The following is a 16,813-nucleotide window of genomic DNA, read 5'->3' on the forward strand; positions in this document are numbered from 1 at the left end:
ATGTAGTGTTTTAGACCAATCACAAGGTGCCACATGGCACAAATTTTGAGGCAAGATGATGTGGTGAGTAGATCCTGCGATGCGTTAGATCATGCCATGTGGCAGATCTGAGGGTTCTCGTTATATCGCCATAAGAAAGATGTAGGGAAGATAACATGGCAACATAGCGAGAAGATGATACATGTCATTGGCTGATGAAGAAGCAAAAACAAGCCAATCATGTGATGACACGTGGCAACTCAGTCAAATAGAGTTGACCCAAAATGAGAGATAAGGGCAAAAAAAAAGTTTATTAAAATGATATTTTTGAATATCTCCCCTAGAATCACGTGAAATCAGGTTTTAAAAAATAATGGAGATTATAATATTGTCAAAACTTTGGAAAACATTAAATTTTTGTGCAAAAATTATTTTGAAACCTTTAGACAAAGACCCGATCTTCAGAGGGCCATAACCTAGACATTTTTTATCCAAAATGGGTGCTCCAATATACCACCAGAACTGGGAAGAGACAAAATTTTTGAATATGAGGTTAGCTTCTACATAGGTATTCACCAATTTTTTCTATAGGCCAGTTTGTAAAATCTGGAGCATTGGCATCAGAATGGGTGTTTTTCATCATTGGTCATCAGAGTTTGTTAGAGGGAAAATTTGAAGACTTTTTGGAGCTTGAATGTGGTAAAAATAAGTTGGAAAATATTGCATTCTTGAGGCCATTTTCAACTCATTTGTTACTTTAATCATGAAATTCAATTTAACATTAGAATTAGTTACATTCTTTCATCATCACATTCTGAGATATTTTTGCATCTAGGAGGCCAAATGATGAAGATTTGATTCACCAGTCGAGAAGAGAGATTAGAGAGAGTCTTTTCATGGAAAAGAGAGGGAATTTCATGTGGATAGATGTCAGTTACAGATTCAATCCGAGAATTTCCCTCTTGATATTTATTCTTTCTTCTCTTTTGTAAGGGATGGAAATTTGGAAAGTTTTCTCTAGAATTGGTGAAATCTGAATGGAAAGATCTAGGATGTACTAGTTCCAGACCATGAAGCTTTTCTTTGGTTGTGATTCCCCCTTCCCATCCCATCAGTTTCTCATTCCTGCCATTTTCTCTCTTGTATGATAGCAATTGTTCATTGAATAGTCTAGTTTATTAGTTTCTTTATGAGTCAATTTCATGCATTTTTTATGTATTATTTCAAGGAAATCAATACAAGGAAAAATAATTGTTTATTTTCAGTTTAAATCTTGTCTCCTTTCTCAATTGAGCTGTGATGTTTTATGGTCATGGGACACAGAGCTTAGGTCATAGTTGCAGTCCCTTAAGTCTGTGTGTTGCTTCATTGTTGCTTGTAATTCAAAGAATTATGTAAATGCTTAAGAGATTCAATAGGGTTGTAGGTTTATTGAGGAGGATATCAAGTAAGAATGAGATTCAAGTTGAACATTGATGTCTATTTACAAGGTGAATGGATAGATCATATATTTGAATATATGAATAATTATTAGATATCCAAAATGCATAAGAGAGATTTATGAATTTTCCCAATGGATTTGGCACTGATTAGCTACAAGGTCATTAAGTTTTTTTCTATACATGGTTTTCATCCACTTTCCCCACACACATAAAATCAAATCAAATTCAAATCATCTTTACAATTTTATGTTGAAGAGCTAGAATAGTTTAACCCTCACTCAGCTTGTGCATTCCATAGAGTTGTAATTTGCTACTATACTTCTTTATTACTGCATAAGTCTTTAGGAGATATAAGGGGTTTTCATCTACTTAATAGATTCAGGGATATGTTTTTGCATTGGTACCGTATCTTAAAACCTCAAGGTCCACCCACCTAGGTTTAGCAGAGCCTGAAGTGAAGAAGGGTCTAGCCTTATAGTTGACCCAGTGTCTAAAATGGCATGTTGAAAATGGGAGTTATTTGCCCCTAGATATGTCATATTCTCATTGGGATAATTGAAAACCCTCTAGCATTTTCAAACACCAACATAGTGAACAACCAACTTTGAGGGATTCAAAACCTAGTAAAAAAATATAAAAAAGAATTGAAAAATGAAACATAGGTTCTTTGATATGCATATTAAAATCTTCCAAAGTGGTGAATCAATAAAATTAATTGGGTGCAAGATATTGAAATATGAACTAAGCTTCTTGTCATTGTTTAACACTTGGGCAAAATGCATATTCGAACAATGCTCAAAATTACGCTTCATGAAATGATTCAAAATGGAAATGTATCATCATAAGATGCATGGATATACTTAATTCAAGGTTTTAGAAACATAAAATACCTCATAAGCCTCAAAATTATTAGGATTTAACCACAGACATAAATTAAAAATACCAACAATATCAGAAAACAAACTAGACACCAAGATTTGACATGGTTCACCCAATCCTTGGGCTATGTCCACCAAACAAAAAGTCCAATATTATTGCGATCTAGTGATTACAACTTGATTACAAACTATAATCCCTTACAACTCAATATCATCGTAAGAACCAATTTTTGCATCACACCTTATGAAACAGTCCCTAACCCTAAGCCCTTTTATACAAGTATTTTTTTTGCTTTAGGGTTAGAATTAGTTATGTTGTGTTGGCCATAAATTGGTGAATATAAACAATCTTCAATTGGAAAATATTAGCCATTGGTGAATAGTAGCCCAAAAAAAATTTCGAAGAATTTATGAAGTATGTACAATACTTCCTTGATCAATGACCACAAACTAATAATCTCCCACTTGGGGACTGATTAGACTCCACACTAGGTAAAAATCTCCCACTTGGAGACTGATCCTATAGCAATAACTCTACCACATGGGGCTCCCTTTGGATCAAATCACCATGGACATTGTTGTTATTTTATTCTTGTTTATTCTAGAAGACCAACTAAAGCTAAAGAGGAATTCAACTTCTCCCATGTCACTACCTTTGTAAACATATCCACTAGATTCTCATCTATATGTATCTTATCTATCTTTAACCATCCATCATCTAAAATTGATTGAATGAAATCGTACCACAACTGTATGTGTTTTGTCTTTGAATGCATAGCAGAATTCTTTGCAAGATGAATGGAACTTTAATTATTTGTAAACAATTAATTATCCCTCTAAGGGTGTCACAATTCTTCCAAGAAGAATTTAAGTCATATCATGTCCTTAGTTGCCTCTGTAGTAGCAACATACTCTACCTCTATAGTGAATAAAGCATTAACCTTCTATAGCCTAGAAACCCAACTCATCACTGCCCCACCAATAGTAAATACATAACCTATAGTACTCCACCTGGTATCAATATCCCTTGCCAAATATGAGTCAACATAGCCTTGCAAGTTATTAGTAGAGCCCCCAAAACACTTACTGGATGTTGCTCTCAAATATCAGAGAGTCCATTTAACTGTATTCCAATACTCAATTCCTGGATGACTCATATACTAGATTACAACTCCCACTACATGTGCAATATCTGGCCTTATACATACCATAGCATACATCAAGTTTCTTACAGCTGAAGCATAGAGTACCTTGGACATCTTATCCTCCTCTTCTTGTGTCTTTGGACACATCTCTGTAGTCAACTTCAAATGATCGGGTAAGGTGTGTTGACAACTTTAGCATTCTCCATAGAGAAATGTTGCAACACCTTCTCAATATAATTAGCCTAAGATAAAGTCAATATCCTATTATTTCTATCTCTATGAATATTCATACCAAGGATTTTTTTTTCTACCCCCAAATTCTTCATAGCAAATGCATGTGCTAACTAGCATTTTAGCCCCTTAATATGATCCATATTAGACCCAGCTACAAGCATATCATCAATATATATACATAAAATAATGTAGTTTTCATCATCCAACCTCTTAAAGTAAACACAATGATCCAAATAACACCTATTGTATCTATGATCATGTGTAAACCTGCCAAATTTTAGATAGGATTATTGAGGTTCTTGCTTCAAGCCATAAAGAAATTTCTCCAATCTGCACACTAAGTTCTCCTTACCTTTGACCTCAAATCCCTATGGTTGTGCCATATATATCTCTTCATCCAAATCACCATGAAGGAAGGTTGTTGTAACATCAAGATACTCTAAATGCAAATCTTTAGTAGCCACACAATACATAAAATAGTGTGAATAGAAGTCATTTAACAACAAGAGAAAATATCTCATCAAAATCAATGCTTTTTTTTGTGCAAATCCTTTTATAACTAACTTGGCTTTAAATATTTTCTTACCTCCATCCTCTTCTTTCAACTTGTAAACCCTTTTACTTATAGGCAACTTGCATAAATCTCATTTTTTATTTTTCAAAAAAGAGTCCATTTCATCTTTGATTGTAGACTCCCACTAAATCTTAGGATCCACCTACATAGCTTCATATAACATTCAAGTTCACCAACATCAGTAAGTAAAATAGAATACAAATAAGGAGAAAATCTTTTTGGAAGTCTAATTAGCCTTGTTGACTATCTAACATTCACTGGTGTATGTGGTATTTGTTGTTGCACATAATGTGGAATTTCTAGAACATCATGTTTTGGAGTATCATCCAACACTTAATAGTCATCTTCTTTCTTCTTACATGTTGTTGCAATAGATCTTTGTACAACACTTTCTCATTGAATATGACATCCCTACTTCTTACAATTTTACAATTTTCAAAATCCCAAATCCTATAAGCAAATTCATTATTTCCATATCCAACAAATACACATTTCTTTGACTTAGCTTCTAGCTTGGTTCTATTTTCAGAATCTATATGAGCAAATGCTTCACAACCAAAGGTTTTGAGAAAAGAATAACTCACCTTCTTACCAGTCCATGCTTGCTTTGGAATACCAAACCCCAAAGGAGTAGAGGGACCTCTATTAATCAAATATACAACAATATTAACAACCTCTACCCACATGTTTAAAGGCAACCCTACATGCAACCTCATGCTTCTTTCACCCTCCATTATAGTATTTTTGATGTGTTTAGCCACTCCATTTTCATCTAGAGTCATTGGAACATTTTTCTATCTACAAATACCATCAGTGAAGCAACAATCTTCGAATTCATGTCTGCAATGCTCACCACCATTATTAGATCTAAGACATTTTAATTTCTTACCAGTCTCATTTTCAACCAAGCATTTCCATCTCTTAAAATTTTGAAATGCATTAGATTTTTGTATAAGGAAATAAACCCATACTTTTCTAGTTACATCATCAATAAATGTAATATAATAATGAGAGCCAGCAAGGGAAGATACCTGAGTCGGTCCCCATACATCTGTATGCACAAGCTCTAATTTCTCCCTTTTATTTTCCTTCCCAGTCTTTATAAAAATCACTCTCTTTTGTTTTCCATACACACAACTTTCACAGAAATCCATATTAACACATTTTAGACCTGGTAAAACTTTCTTTGAATGAAGTGCTTTCATACCTTTCTCACTCATGTGCCCAAGCCTATTGTGCCACAATGTTGTATTTGAATCTACAGCAACAATTTGTTCTCCCTACTCAATTGCATCAATTGTTCCTAAATATTTGTGTTTCTCTAAAAAAATTAAAGTAGAAGGAATAATATGACCTATACAAAGATATAAGGTGCCTACTTTCACACCTTTTTCTACTACAAGGGAACATTTTGAAACCTTCCAATTTTTTATCATTAAAAGTAACTACGCAACCCTCATCACTGAGTTGCCCTATTGAAATTAAATTCCTACTCAACCTTGGAACATGTCTTACCTCATGTAGTAGCCAATGATTCCCTTTCTACAACCTAATCTTAACTTTTTCCTTTCGAACAATTTGACAGGGTTCATTATCCTCCAAATAAACAAGCCCAAAATCCCCTTTGACATAATCAATGAAATAACCTCTAAGAGGTGTAGCATGAAATGAAGCACCAGAATCTAAAACACATGAATCATCAACACCTTCTAAACACAAAAGTAAAGCATCCTCTTTAGCTTTGTTATTTACTGCATTTGCCTCATTATTCCCTTATGGATTATCTCCTTCATTGTTCTTTTGAGTCTAACAATATTTCTTCTTATGCCCTATTTTACCACAGTACCATCAATCTCTCGGTCCTCTAGATTGAGACCTCTTCCCCTTTGACTTTCCTCTTGATTTCCATGATTTCTAGAATTATTTCCTCTTTCAGTTGTTCTGCCTCTACTTTGTGCATTCAAAGCACTTCCTAATGTAGATCAACATGAGGTTTTCCTACAAGTTTCCTCACTCAAAATAACACTGATCACATCATCATATTTTAGGGTATTAGATCTAGAAATAAAATTACTCACAACCATTACCAAGCCATTCCAGCTTTCAAGCAAAGAACACAAAATCAAGAGAGACCTAATTTCTTCATCAAACTTAATACCCATAGAAGATAACTGACTAGTAATAGTATTAAACCCATTTAAATGATCTAAAATAGATCCACCTTCTGCTATTTTCATATTAACTAAACACTTCATGAAAAATACCTTGTTTGAAGCAGCGGGCTTTTCATACAATTTTGCTAGGGTTTCAATCAACTCTTCTATCATCTTTACTTTTGTTATATTAAATGCCACTGATAATGCCAGGCATAATAAAATACTTCCAAGTGCTAGAATTTTTTGGTTAGTAATTTGGCTAATAATTTAAGATTTGATACAACCTAAATTGCCATAGTTTCATAAAATTTAGTTCTAGAATATTTAAAATCACTCAATTATTTATTTTATTCAAAAATTTAAATTTGAATATTTGCCATAATATTTGTTACATGATTAGATTTGAGTCACCTAAATATAGTGGAGAAATTATATTGAACTAACCAATAATTATCATAATCATTAGTTACTTTAGGGATATATCATCAATATTTAGTTTTCATTATTGATTTAAAGTATATGTAATGATCCTCATAATATTCTACAAGGTAAAAGAATATTCAATTTTGATTTGTAATATTCTATGGCGATTAATGAACTTCCTATTATTATTGAGATTTGTCAATATTTTATACAAAAAAATTATGATTCAAAACTAATCACCAATATTAATCATATTTAGAATAAAAAATTGAGAGATTTGCCAATAGAAATGATTTTGCTTTTTAAAAATAATGAAAGATTCGCTAATATTTAAAATCTTTTTTTGGAACTGGATTCCTTAAAGTTTACCCTAAATTCAACAAATTTGTTCATATCTCTAATTATATGATGGTAACAACCACTATATACAATCCAATCTAACATTTTCTTCTCAGTCTATGATACTAATGCTTTTTATTCTTTTACTTATCTTTTTACTTATTTTTAGGACTTTCTTCTTTAATGGCAGAAAATCATATTTAATCATCTCATCATCACTATCATTTAGGAAATTTACCATCTTAAAAATAAATTTCATCATCATCATTAACAAAGAAGAAATTTTTAGGTATTCTTGACTTGTATGGATTTCTAGGCTTAGACTCCTTTTCTTTCTTATTGAATTTAGATGAGTAATGACCAATTTATTTACATGTACAAAAAATAATAAATTTTTTATCTTTAAGTTATCTCTTCATAAGTAGGGAAAGTCCATTAATCTTCTTATCTTCTTGTTTTTTTTCTACTCGACTACTACTATCATAAACTCCAATTGTACTTGCAAATGTAGGTTTGTCCTTTTGTACACTAAAAGAAGTATCTACTCTAGGAAATCCATTATTATATTTCATCCATAACTTATTTTTTTGTAACCTCACAATGAGAGTCTCTTTTGTAAAGTTAGGTGGGCAGGAAAAAATGTCTTCAATAATCTAGCCTTTTGATTGTAAGTAGGTGTCAAATGTTAGAAAGTAAAGTCCATCAAGATAACTAAGAGGGAAGGGGGGTGAATTAGTTATGAACTTAAAGAAAATCTCAATATCTATTTTAATTTTGAAATATATAAATAGTAGATGCAACAACCATAGAAAGATAACCATGCACAATCACACAAGATATGTTAACCAGGGAAACCCATTATCAAAGGGAAAACCCCAGCAAGGGTGCTACCGACAAAATGATGTCCTAATATTCAAGTTATTTATTAGACACTATTAAGAGTCAATTAAATACAATTAGTATATATGATTCCTTGTTAGGAGACTTTGAATCCCTATTAGGAGATTCCAATCTTGTTAGGAGTTGAAAGGAGAAAAATCGAACCCACTATACAAATAGCCTGAGAAAAAATATTCAATAGAAAGTCTTCTAGATAATTATTACAATTCCTTTGAAGCTCATAGTACATCCTCAATATCAATATCTACTCTAAGAAAAATATGTTCGCATTCATGTTTTCTCAACCAAAGATCACAATGCATGTGGTCTCATTAATGAATACCACACACTGCTACAAGGAAATGACCTTAACTTTATATCAAATCTTTAAAAAAATTATTGAGTCATCCTTGAGGTTTTCCCAATTTACCATAATAATATAAGACACATTACAATTGTACAATTTTTTTCAAGATTACCAACAAACTATCATCTCACAATCATCATAACTTTTCATTCAATGATCTTCATATTATCCCCTCTAAAACAAGGCATCTCTAACATGTCTTCAACATTTTTCTTAATCTACATAAGCCAATCCATCCTGGTAATTAGATAGAATCAAACCATCAATACCTTCTTTCCTAAAACATTGTCTAAAAGTTATCTTCATGAAAATCTTCATAACTCCACACAAACTTCATATTTTTTATGCCCTCTTAACCATAGCATGTATAGACATCTATAAATATCTAGTTAAGAGAACATCTAATCTTTAAACTTCAAACTATGCTAAAAAAATATTTCTTTGTTATTCTTCTAGTCTTCACAGAATAAGATGCATGTTGAAATCAATGGAAAACTCTATCATGAATGCAACACATAGCCATTGAATTAGTCTCTAGCAATGCTAACATACTCCCCCATAGGAATATCATCAGAATTCATGCTAACAATCTCTTGCCTTGGCATTAATGGCAATATAGGAAAAAAATGTCTAAGTTCCATGAATACCAAATATACTTCTTCCTCATCTATCTTTTCTCTCCCATTCATGTTGTTCATGAATGTCATCATACATCTCAATCTTGGATAGTAATATCTCAAGTCACTCATTCTTTATCATATGCTTATCAAGTAACTATTGGTCTTTTTTGCCTTCTTGCCAAAATTGCCATATTTGAATTAAAAAATAATAACATTCACATATTTAAAAATTCAAATAAAATGGGGCACAAAAATACTTTATACTAAAACCTTAGGTTATATTTTAATTCTTAAGTGACTACACACTTTAATATTTCTGTAGGCCCACAACTTCGCCATCATCAGAACTTTTCATGATCTATAGTTGTCATTATGTCACTATGTAGAGATGAAAGGGAGTTATTTTATGTGTCACAGTGATGGCTCAACACATGGATGTTGGTGGATCCCTTTCCTGTCAGAGCAACATTGTAAATTTGTTGGTTTCTCATTGGCTTAGGTGATGACTGTGCAAGGTGTGGGCTAGTTCCTTCAATGCATTTTACTTACTGTCAGATCTTCCTAAAATCTATGGTTGTCGCCTTGTCACCTTATAAAGTTACAAATGGAAGGTGACATAGAAATATTGTGATGCATGTATCTAGTGATGTCATTGCCTTGGTGGGCCACAAAAGAAAAGATTTGTCAAACAAGTTGATGTACAGATGAGTCCTGATTGGTTTCGGTTCTAGCATGGTTAGTAAATTTGTTGCATATTTATGGGTCATTACATGGAGGAAGATCAACATCTCTCATTGTGTCACTATGAAGAAGTGATTGATCTTTAGTTATAGAGACATGGTGAGGTCCTGACACATGCCCCTAGTGGGCCCCCTTTCTTCATATCACAAGAGGTCAAAGTCAAAACTATGATAATATGACCATGTTCCCATGCTACAATCTTACGATTTAGTGTAAGATCATGAAGATAACTAACAAAACTATCGATGTTACAATATTTAGCTATCATAATATCATAGAAGTGTATGGTCATAGGAGGTGGTAAGAAGGATTATGAGCTTACAATATGTGGTTGTCGTAAGATTGTAAGTGTAGCTAAAGAGGTCTTTTGAAAATATGAAGGCAAAGAGTTTGTCATAGCATCATGGATATCATAAGATTATAAAGAAACTTTAATGGGGTATGATATTAAGAAGGGTTGACGATTGTAGTATTGTAGAACCTTGGTTGACCATGATAAAAATGTTTCACTTGTTTGAGATGGAAAAGAAAAAGGGTCTTTGACCAATGGAATTATAGGAGAAGTGTAGAATGAATGTTGAAAATGATTGACCTACTGATACATCCAACTTGGCATGCTAATAGTGAGAAAAAAAAAAACTCTTTAATGACAGATCAGATTTTTGATAGTCTATAGGTTGCTTTCAGCATCCCCATGCCTAGTAAATGCAAAGAGAGCATGCACTCATCACCTAGTTATCCATCTACACAATTATGCATTAATGAACACTGCTCCTATCTTCTCAAGGTTATTATTTTGGGAAAAATATTAGATTTTCTTGTGTCTAGGTCTTCTCTAAAATCAGATTTCCTTAATCTTTCTTGTTATCTTAATGATGGTAGTTGTTCTTTGGCTTCTAATAGAAGTTTCTTAGTTATGCTTCAACTATAAAAGCAAGCTTTGTACCCTTTCAAAGGGTTTTTGTTGATCTTTCTCTGATTCTCTGGTATTGCTTCCATGCATACTACTATAATTTCTCACGCCTCTAGGCCATTGTAATTCTCTACTAAGGCTCTTTTATCCATTAACACATTGTGCAAGATTTCTTTGCCTCTAGTTAACATTCTTGTCTATATTCTACAATTTGCATGATTGTATCTATTTTGGCATTTGAATAATATTAAGTGAAGCATCTTCCTATAGCATTCTTTTCTTTCTTGATCTACATGTGATTATTGGATTAAACAAAGTCTGAACCTATATTCCTTGAGGTTATAACTGGTTAATTGTGCATTTATGAGCATAGACAAAATCAAACACTCTATTTTGGTGCATCACCTCCTTAGCATATATTACGTAGTTTTCTTCTATGAATTCCTTCTCCCTTTTCCTCTCCAAGAGTAGTTAGGTGCATCTTGATAGCAAACGAAGTTGGCCTTCTCTAGAGACATAACCTCACAATTCAAGTCCCACAACTTGGAGGTTGTTTCCATTTTTCACAAGGTTTTCCTTAGGTAAAAACTTTGGACAAGGGTGCAAACTTTTGTGACAACAGTAACCACCATGTATAAGGAAGGTATTAATCTTCATCATACATCAACATCTTTCTTAAGTTGTCTTCATCAATCAATAATCCATCTTCTAGATACACATCTCTGCCAAACACATTTATTCCCAAAGGATGTATCTAGTATAATTTTATGTTGTCATCTATCCCCCATTGACATCAATGAAAAATGTATCATTATGTCAACTCTCAAAGTTCAATCATTTCTAAAACAAAATGTTGAGCCTCTAGTATTCAAAGAATATTAAATACCACTACCTAGAGTCCTCAACGACTCAACTCAAACATAGATACCCCCCATAGGAGAAGCATAAATCATCTAGTCTTGATAAAGAACTTGTGCTTTAAAACCTACTAGATTGATCCAACCTTTGCATTAGTTACTCAAAATTAGGTTGGGGAATAACCCCAAGAATGCCTCTCAAATGCTCAAATGTGTCCTTTTTTGGAAATTTGGGTAAGGTGGATATGGAATTTTGTCATTTATGGAAATATATCTTTAGTATGAAGAAGGGAGACCTTGAAGACCAAGTTATGGCATTCATAATTAAAAAATTGACTACGTATTAGTTAGTTTATCTGGTAGAAAAAATATAGTTTTGATATGTGTAGGTAGGTATAGACAAAATAGAGTGTCAGGATGACATGTCCAAGTGTGTGAGTCAGTATGATTAGTATGGAAGAAGATATAATGGTTTTATTAGTTATGAAAGCATACAGACAAAATAGAGCATGAGAGGAAATGGATAATTACAAATCAAGGAATTATTTTATTTACAAAATAATTACTTAATTAATTAGAGATGACATCCTAGATGTTAACCCTGAGAAAAAAAGTTGTAATAATATATTTTGTCAAGTGTGTGAAATATTGAAGGTTGACTGGATAGTATTTTGAGAATATCAAAGGTATAAAGGAAAGTTTGTAAATGTGCAGTTAAGTATGCAGTGTATGTACTATGTGCAAACTATATGATATGTGAATTCTGATGTATGATAAAAGGATTGAAATTTTTGTGAATATTAGTGAAATTTATATCAAATATTGAAGATATTAGCAACAAGCAAGAGGTTTTTGTATCAAGGAATTACATTGTATATTATATGTTTAGGTAGTCTGCTCTTTTTGCATACATATTGTATTTGTACATAAAAACTCCTAATAGGGTTGAAACTTCTAAGAAGGATAGAGAAACTATATGTATATAATAGACTCCTAATAAGGTCAATATATTTAACTAGATAGTTTTGATTAGTAGATCATTTTCTATTTACCATTCCCACTAGGGTTTTACCTTGGCCAAGATTTCCCTATTTAACAAAATATGGTGTCATGAGTTATCCTATTGCATGGTTATGTGATGCAAAGAATCCTAAAAGTAAATCAATAAGTGGTATACATTTTTATCCCTTCAAGATCCATGAAATAAATTTTATTCTTAGACATCTCATGAGGCAAAACAAAACTCTTTCCAACACTAGTTTACAATACTTCACCATTCACATGGTCTAACGTCTATACCCAAGTACACTATTAATAATTTTTAATACTTAATGTTTCTCTCCAAAACATTTGGTTAAATTTTTCCAAATTATTAATAATAGAACATATCCAAAGCTGAGTCAAAATAAATAAATTCAATACAATTCATTGTGTTTGCACTTAGACCCATTTTCTCTATCACAAATCAGAGTAAAACTATTAACCCTTCCTAGGGCATCCAATAACTTCTTCAAAATAATTCCAAATAACACCAAAATAATTTTAAATCAACCTTATGTTATTATAGTTTCTTAATATATAATCCATTAATTCTTACAATGCATAAATCATCCTACAAACACAATTCATTATCTACAACTTCAATAGAGATCTTTAAAAACTAGTCTTTACTCGATTACACATAACTTACACAAATATGAATGAAAACAAATCAAACCAATTGTAAATGAAATATAGTTCACATATATTTCCAATGAATATAAATATAGTTCTTATTTCATCCAAATGTTTCCATACCAAATATTTCAATCTAACTGTAGTTGGGCATCCTCAAATTTGCAACTAACCACTTTTACCAAAACTAGCATGACTTCTTCAAAACTTAACAAAATTGCTCCAAACTATAAAGATAACGAATATTATTCATCCTAATATTCAATTTTGTAGAATATTCATCTATTTTAGGTTTTGAATGGTTGTACAATACCTGGAACCAACACAAAAATAGTTAACACCCATCAAAATGACAAGTTCTTATGAAACCAATTGATTCAAAATGATCTCTATTTATTATCATTCATTCATCTCTATCTAGAATTACCAATATAATTATTTTATAGTGGTTTTTTTGTTTTACAACTTCCCAACCACCTTTTAAACCAACTCATTACATTCTTTTAACTCTTTTGCATTTTTGACAACATTTTATGCACTTTATGCATTGTTGCATTATAACTTTCATATAAACCCAACCTACAACAAAATTATGACTCAAATTACTTTATATGGATATCAATAGATCCATTCACCTATTAAATAAAAATTTTAACATTATTTATCATATTAAGACCTCCTTTTATAATTTTTACAACTTATTACAAATGGCTTTTCTAGCCTATGCATCTCGACTCAAAAGACTAAAATATATCATAAATGGATCACATTAATTTAACATATGACTTGAGGACTCTAAAAATCCTTTTTTCTCTTGAAAATTAGGTGTCTCTACACCATTATTTTTATTGTTCAGCATAATTATTTTAATTTTATATGCAAGTTATAAAGCAATTAATAATATCAAGTTTTGGGCTAAAGTTTGTAGAATACTAATTCACCCTCCACCCTCTCAGTATTCCCTATTTCTAACAATTGGCATCTAAGATTAGTTACTTAGAAAAGGCTTAGCAACTTAAGTAAGATCCCTATGGATATGGAACACTTATAGTAGAACCGAGAAGAATCTCTTGAGTAGATTGACATCCTCACTGAAGAAAGAGATGACTTAAAAAAAAATATGAAGATGCAAAAGACTACATTTTTATACTGAAAGACAAGATTTATCATCTTAAATCCAAAAAGGAACCTAAAGATCAAATTATAGATAATGATGATATTTCAATATTGAAGAAAGAAAATGAGATCCTAAAACATGAATTGAAGATCATTGAACTGAAGTTAAGTTTAAAGAAAGATGGTATCAAAATAGAGTCAAATCTGAAATTTAAGAATGCAAAACTAAGATCCCATCTTACAAAAGTTACATCCAAACTTGAATCCACAAAGTTATAATATGAAGAAATTGAGAAGTAAAACACTATTGTGAAAGGAGAGTTAACCTAAACTAAGAAACAATTAGAGAAGTTATATTCCATTAGTGTGATAAAATTGATGAGCAATTATATTTTCAAAGACCTTCCTATGATAAGATTGGGCTTGGATATTTTGTTTGAGAAAAGTAAGCCAAGAATTTTGAAGCTAGAAAGGAAATTATTTCTAAAATTCATCAGCCTACACAAGAGATCAAAGAACTAAAAAAAGTTGAGGGAAATCAATTTGATAATTTACCTAAAGATATTGAGCGAGTTGATCAACCTAGACAAATTGATGAACCTAAGAAGCTTGAACAAACTAAATCACCCAATGGAGTAATATATACATTTAAAGGTATATGCTTTGAATGAAATGAAATTTTTCATTTGAAAAGGGAATTCATAGGTAATCCATTCAAACATTTTACTATTTTTTATTGTTATAATTGTCATTGTTTTGGTCATAGAGAAATTGATTGTAAGAAACCTAAATTTGATAATAATAGTAGCAATAGTAGAATGTTTAGAGCTGTTAACCCTACATGAAAAAGAAGGAGATCTAGTGAAGGAACTGGTAGAGTAAGGAATAACATTGTGTGTTACAAATACAATAACTTTGGATGCATTGCCATAAATTGCAGAGCACTTGTTAACCAAACTTGACCTAATTATAGAAACAATGTACCGGTATGTGAGTTATGCAATAACTCTGGTCATATAGAAATGTTTTTGAATGGAAATGAAGAACATCAATTGAAATCCAAAGTAAAGAAGGAAAACCAACAAAAATATCAAAAGGAATGATCAAAATAATAATGGTAAAAAAGATGAGTTGAGGGAGAATATAAAAGAATTTAAAGAAGTATTTATCAAATTAAAATATTGATCTAGTTCACATGTAGTATTAGAAGAATAGTCATTTGATACACCTAAAGGAAATTTCAAGTTAGAAATCATATGTGATTCATCCTATTTGAATTAAACATCTTTTATAATGAAGCAAGCATTAGAAAGACATAAAAGGTAGCAGTTGAAGGATTAAGACTTACATAGTTAGCATGAGGTATTTCATGATGATTTGAAGCTATTATTAAGAGCGCATATGATTTGGAGATCATATGTTTGTGCCCAAAAGAAAATAAGTCTACTAGTAATCAAAAATGGTTTTCATGAATTGTGTACTTGCACAATTAATGCAAAAATTGATTTGCTGTGATTTAAAGTATGTGAACTATACCATTTGAGCATGTGAAAAGTTAAGGAGAGAGTTGAGTACTGATCCAAGGCAATCTCAGAAACATTGAAGTGAAATCATTAGAAACACTACATTCTGTGAAATTAATGTATTTATCAAATTTTGAGATTTCATATATGAATTTGTAATCAAAATTTGTGATAATCATGGATAGGAGTTTGATTCATATTTTTTAGGATGAGGTTAAACTGAAAATGAAGATAAATCCCATTCAATTTCTAGGGGAAGACCCTATAGTAGCATTTTTCATTATTCTAGACATAGTATTATACTTAGAGTACATAGGAAGATATCTTAGGAGAAAATTTGAAATAGTAGGTGAAGATAATATATTAAAGGAATTTGATCACATCTATAACTAGGACATGAGCTTTAAGAGTGGTTACAAATATGTAGAATGGAATGAAATGATCAAGATATTATTTTCACATGACTTTGATAATGAGGTTTGGGAAAATATCATAATGAGCAAGATTCATGATAGAAAATTATAGTTAGTAGATAATGTGGTAGAAATATAAGATAACCTAATTCATGAGGTGATTGGTCTATGCAATGAAGGATCAATCCTAGTAAATGAAAAGAATATTAAGAAACTAGTGCTAGAAAACACAAAGTCTAAGTATAATGGGAGAGGCATTGTAGTAAGCAAGATAAAACAACATGATGTAAGATTCATATCTAGAATTATGGCATCAAGGATATGTACTACTAGTTCTAAAGAGGGTGACATGGTAGTAGGATTCATTCATGTCATCTACAAAATGTGTGTAGAAAGAGTAAAGGTCAATATGTGAGAAATCCTAAGAGTGCAGTTAGTGGAGAACTTGGAAAGGGTAAAGAGAGTAAAAAATTCAATTTATATTTAGATCACTGATTATCTATATGTTTTTTCACTTGATTAAGAGGTTTCCATTCCTAT

The sequence above is a fragment of the Cupressus sempervirens genome, chromosome 4 (assembly GCF_028749045.1).
Source record: "Cupressus sempervirens isolate cs-2001-9-10 chromosome 4, ASM2874904v1, whole genome shotgun sequence".
Lineage (NCBI taxonomy): Eukaryota > Viridiplantae > Streptophyta > Pinopsida > Cupressales > Cupressaceae > Cupressus > Cupressus sempervirens.